This window comes from Somniosus microcephalus, chromosome 4 (assembly GCF_052327205.1).
Source record: "Somniosus microcephalus isolate GS21.2 chromosome 4, FLI_Smic_1.0, whole genome shotgun sequence".
NCBI lineage: Eukaryota > Metazoa > Chordata > Chondrichthyes > Squaliformes > Somniosidae > Somniosus > Somniosus microcephalus.
In genome coordinates, this window is record NC_140990.1 from 50,909,503 (window position 1) to 50,915,498 (window position 5,996).

The following is a 5,996-nucleotide window of genomic DNA, read 5'->3' on the forward strand; positions in this document are numbered from 1 at the left end:
TTTCAACCAACCTGTGCAGCAGCTGGGGCCTGAAAATCAGCTTCACTACCCCTAGGGTCGGAAAGGGGAAAATTAAACAACAGTTTGCCTCTGATCCTTTTCTGATTTCAATTTACAGGGTTATAGAAGTGGAGCAGTTACAGGTGGGAAGCTCAGACCAAACATCACGTCAAGATCTGACAGAGTCACTCGATTCATCCGGACCTGAATATCATCGGCCTTTGCACATGGAAGGAGAAAGCAGCGATCGCAGCGATGACAAACCGCACACGTGTTTGGTGTGTGGACGCAGATTCAGCCGATCGCCTGACCTGGTGAGGCACGTGCATCGTCACACCGGGGAGAAGCCGGGTAAAGGTGGGGATGGCGGGAAGGGATTCAGTTTCCCATCTGCATTGGAAGTTCAACGGCGCAATCGCACCAGGGACAGTCCATTCAACTGCTCCGTGTGTGGAAAGGGATTTGTTTGTTCATCCCACCTGCAAACACACCAGCGAGTTCACATTTACGAGAGACCATTTCAGTGTTCTGACTGTGGGAAGAGCTTTAAAAGCCCCAGGGATCTGAAGGGACACCAGCGAGTTCACACTGATGAGAGACCATTTCAATGTTCTGACTGTGGGAAGAGCTTTAAAAGCTCCATAGATCTGAAGAGACACCAAAACCTACACACTGGGGAGAGACCGTTCACCTGCTCCGTGTGTGGGAAGGGATTCCCTCAGCCTTCCAACCTGCAGAGACACCAGCGAGTTCACACTGACGAGAGACCCTTTAACTGTCCTGGCTGTGGCAAGATCTTTAAAAGCTCCAGGGATCTGAAGGGACACCAGCGAGTTCACACTGATGAGAGACCATTTCAATGTTGTGACTGTGGGAAGAGCTTTAAAAGCCCCGGGGAACTGAAGTGACACCAGCGAGTTCACACTGATGAGAGACCATTTCAGTGTCCTAACTGTGGGAAGAGCTTTAAAAGCTCTGAGGATCTGAAGAAACACCAGCTTGTTCACACTGCGGAGAGATCATTTCAGTGTCGTAACTGTGGGAAGAGCTTTAAAAGCTCCAGGCATCTGAAGGGACACCAGCGAGTTCACACTGGGGAGAGATCATTTCAGTGTTCTGACTGTGGGAAGAGCTTTAAAAGCTCCGGGCATCTGAAGGGACACCAGCGAGTTCACACTGGGGAGAGACCCTTTAAATGTTCTGACTGTGGGAAGAGCTTTAAAAGCTCCGGGGAGCTGAAGAGACACCAAAACCTACACACTAGGGAGAGACCGTTCACCTGCTCCGTGTCTGGGAAGGGATTCGCTCAGCCCTCCAACCTGCTGCCACATCAGCGAGTTCACACTGACGAGAGACCCTTTAAATGTTCTGACTGTGGAAAGATCTTTAAAAGCTCCAGGGAGCTGAAGGGACACCAGCTTGTTCACACTGATGAGAGACCATTTCAGTGTTCTGACTGTGGGAAGAGCTTTAAAAGCGCCAGGAAACTGAAGGGACACCAGCTTGTTCACACTGATGAGAGACCATTTCAGTGTCCTAACTGTGGGAAGAGCTTTAAAAGCCCCAGGGATCTGAAGGGACACCAGCTTGTTCACACTGATGAGAGACCATTTCAGTGTTCTGGCTGTGGGAAGAGCTTTAAAAGCTCCGGGGATCTGAAGAAACACCAGTGAACTCACACTGATGAGAGACCGTTTCAGTGTTCTGACTGTGAAAGAGCTTTAAAAGCTCCGGGGAGCTGAAGAGACGCTAGCGAGTTCACACTGGGAAGAGACCGTTCACCTGCTCCTTGTCTGGGAAGGGATTCGCTCAGCCCTCCAACCTGCTGGTACATCAGCGAGTTCACACTGACGAGAGACCCTTTAAATGTTCTGACTATGGGAAGAGCTTTAAAAATTCTGGGGCGCTGAAGAGACACCAGCGAGTTCATACTGGTGAGAGGGCGTTCACCTGCTCCGTGTGTGGGAAGGGATTCACTCATTCATCCAACCTCCTGTCACACCAGCTTGTTCACACTGACGAGAGACCCTTTAAATGTTCTGACTGTGTGAAGAGCTTTAAAAGCTCTAAGATCCTTAAGAGACACCAGTGTGTTCACACTGATCATAGAATCTAACAGCACAGAAGGAGGTGATTCGGCCCATCGTGTCTGTGCCGGCTCTTTGAAGGAGCTGTCCAATTTAGTCCCAAACCCCAGCTTTATCCCCAGAACTCTGCAAACTGTGAACCCTTATTGGTTACTAGGTGCTGCTTGATGACTCTTTCCATCACTCTGATGATTGAGAGCAGGCTGACAGGACAGTAATTGGCCGGGTTGAATCTTCTACACTCCTCATTGACCAGGGCTGCTTGTCTGCCTTGATGGTGATGGAGGAGTGAGAGCCACGAGTTTACAGATTTTGGTGGAACACAATTCAGCTGCTGCTGTGGACCCACAGCGCCTCATGGATGCCCAGTTTTGAGCTGCTAGATCTGTTCTTAATCTATCCCACTTTGCACGGTGGTAGTGCCACATGATACGATGGTGGGTGTCCTCAGTGTGTGGACAGTATTCGGTCTCCACAAGAACTGTGCAGTGGTCACTCCGACCAATACTGTCATAAACAGACACATCTGCGATAGGTAGATTGCTGAGGATGAGGTCAAGTAGGTTATTCCCGCGTGTTGGTTCTCTCACCAGCTGCCTGCGCTGAGAGAGTTTGTGATGGTTTAATGGTGGTCCCCATGACCCAGGGTGCCGCAAGCCCCGCCCCTCTCACACTCCGATTGGTTGGAGGACCCGCCGCCCGCTCAGTCCTCCAGCCATGCCCCGCTCTTCCTATTGGTCCAGAGCTCCCGTCAATCACCCGGGCAGTGTAAGCTGAGCATGCGCGTGCAGTGGTGGTGGATGTGGGTGAGGCAGCAGGTGAGAGATGGGTGGAGGGAGCGGGCTAATAAACCCCAGGGGGACGCAGGCTGCACACACCCCAAGTGCGGCCCCAGGCCCCATTATTAAAACACTCAACATTATCCGCTTCACAAATGCAGGAGAGCGATCTGTGGATGGGTGGGGGAGGGGTGGTGTACTGAGCATGCGCGGTGCGGGCCGGTGGAGCAGGTGAGGGCAGGGTCATGTGGCGCATGCGCAGTGTCTGACACAACATTCTCCTCTTACCCCTTTCTAAACGTCACATCAAGATCGGAATCGCTCGAATGATCCAGACCTGAATATCATCGGCCTTTGCACATGGAAGGAGAAAGCAGCGATCGCAGCGATGACAAACCACACACGTGTTCAGTGTGTGGATGCAGATTCAGCTGATCACCTGACCTGGCGAGACATGTGCACCGTCACACTGGGGAGAAACCGGGTAAAGGTGGGGACGGCGGGAAGGGATTCAGTTCCCCGAATGCAATAGAAGTTCAACAGCGCAGTCGCACTAGGGACAGTCCGTTCACCTGCTCCGTGTGTGGAAAGGGATTCACTCTGTCATCCACCCTGCTGAGACACCAGCTTGTTCACACTGATGAGAGACCGTATAAATGCTCTGACTGTGGGAAGAGCTTTAAATGTTCCGGGGATCTGAAGGGACACCAGCTTATTCACTCTGATGAGAGACCATTTCCATGTTCTGACTGTGGGAAGAGCTTTAAAAGCTTCCGGGCTCTGACGACACACCAGCGTGCTCACACTGCGGAGAGGCTGTTCACCTGCACCATGTGTGGGAAGGGATTCACTGGTTCATCCACCCTGCTGAGACACCAGCGTGCTCACACTGCGGAGAGGCTGTTCACCTGCACCGTGTGTGGGAAGGGATTCACTGGTTCATCCACCCTGCTGAGACACCAGCTTGCTCACACTGATGAGAGATCATTTAAATGTTCCCACTGTGGGATGAGCTTTAGAAGCCCGGGGGAGCTGAAGGGACACCAGCGAGCTCCCACTGGGGAGAGGCCGTTCACCTGCCTTTTGTGTGGGAAGGGATTCACTCGGTCAACCAACCTGCTGAGACACCAGCACCTCCACACTGGGGAGAGTCTGCTCACCTGCCCCATGTGTGGGAAGGGATTCATTGATTCATCCACCCTCCTGTCACACCAGCTTGTTCACACTGACGAGAGACCCTTTAAATGTTCTAACTGTGGGAAGAGCTTTAAACGCTCCCAGGAATTGAAGCGACACCAGCACCTACACACTGGGGAGAGACTGTTCACCTGCTCTGTGTGTGGGAAGGGATTCGCTCGGTCCTCCAACCTGCTGGTACATCAGCGAGTTCACACTGGAGAGAACCCCTTTAAATGTTTTGACTGTGGGAAGAGATTTAAAAGCTACCGGGAGCTGAATGGACACCAACGATTTCACACTGGAGAGTGGACGTTCACCTGCTCAGTGTGTGGGAAGGGATTCAATCATTCATCCAACCTCCTGTCACACCAGCTTGTTCACACTGATGAGAGATCCGTGAAATGTTTTGACTGTGGGAAGAGCTTTAAAAGCTCTAAGAGCCTTAAGAGACACCAGTGTCTTCACACTGATCATAGAATCTAACAGCACAGAAGGAGGTGATTCGGCCCATCGTGTCTATGCCGGCTCTTTGAAAGAGCTGTCCAATTTCGTCCCGGTAATGAAACCTGTTTGTCTTGCCTGTATTCGTTTTGCACTCATGTATATTACCCTCCCCCACGCGGTGTATAGTTTCACTTCCTCTTTCCTGACTAACCTGGAAGGTTCCAGGTCTTGGCTCTTGGCTCCGCCCCTGACTTCTCTTACATAAAGATCCCAGGATCTGTATGACTCATTCCTGCGAACCAGTCAGTGTGTTGAGATGTTAGCTCTGATCTTAGTGATTAAAAGCCAACTTGTTAAAGTCTATAACTTCTAGTTTTGTGGTTATTGAAGGCACTTCAGTCCCAAACCTCAGCTTTATCCCCAGAACTCTGCAAACTAATCCTCTTCAAGTACATGTCCAATTACCGTTTGAAAGTTCCTGTGGAACCTGATTCCAGCATCCTTTCAGATGGTGCGTTCCAGATCTTAACAACCCTCTGTGTGAAAACAATTCTCCTCATTTCCCTCTAGTTCTTTTAGCAACTATTTTAAATCTGTGACCTTTGGTTACCGACCCACTTGCCAGAGTGAACAGTTTCTCCCTACTTGCTCGATCAAAACCCCTCATCATTTTGAACACCTCTATTAGGCCTCCTCTTAACCTTCTCTGCTCTAAGGGGAACAATCCCAGCTTCTCCAATCTCTCCACATAACTGAAGTCCCTCATCCCTGGTACCATCCTGGTCAACCTCCTCTGTACCCTCTCCAAGGCATTGACATCCTTCCTAAAGTGTGGTGCCCAGAACTGTACACAAGACTCCAGCTGAGGCCTAACTAGTGATTTGTAAAGGTTTAGTGTAACTTCCTTGTTTTTGTATTCAATGGCCCTATTTACAAAGCCAAGTATCCCATACGCTTTCTGAACCGCCTCACCAACTTGCCGTGGCATTTTCAAAGATTTGTGAATATGGGCCCCCAGGTTCCTCTGCTCTTGCACCCCCTCAAAATAGTCCCATTTAGATTATACGGCCTCTCCCTGTTGTTTCTCCCAAAGTGCATCACTTCACACTTATCCTCATTTAATTTCATCTGCCTTGTGTCTGCTCATTTCACAGTCTGTCTCTGTCCTCCTGAAGTCTGCTACTACTATGCTCACTATTTACTACGTTGCCAAGTTTTGTATCATCCGTAAACTTTGAAATTTTACACCTATACCCAAGTCCAGGTCAGTTATATGTAACAAGAAAAGCAATGGTCCTAATCCCGACCCCTGGGGGAGCCCACTGCATACTTCCCTCCAGTCAGAAAAACATCCCTCAGCACTGCTCACTGTCTCCTATCCCTTAGCCAATTATATACACAAATTACCATCAGCCCTTTAATACCATGTGCTTCTCTTCTCCGAATAAGTCTCTTATGTGGTACTTTTAAAAGTCCATATGTATAACATCTACCGCACTACCTTCAT

The 5,996-nt window shown here is 50.0% G+C and overlaps 1 pseudogene; it reads left to right on the plus strand.

Moving 5' to 3' along the window:
• The first annotated feature begins 219 nt into the window (after nucleotides 1-219).
• LOC147118852 (uncharacterized) lies at nucleotides 220-4,528 on the plus strand (annotated as a pseudogene).
• The last annotated feature ends 1,468 nt before the right edge of the window (nucleotides 4,529-5,996 follow it).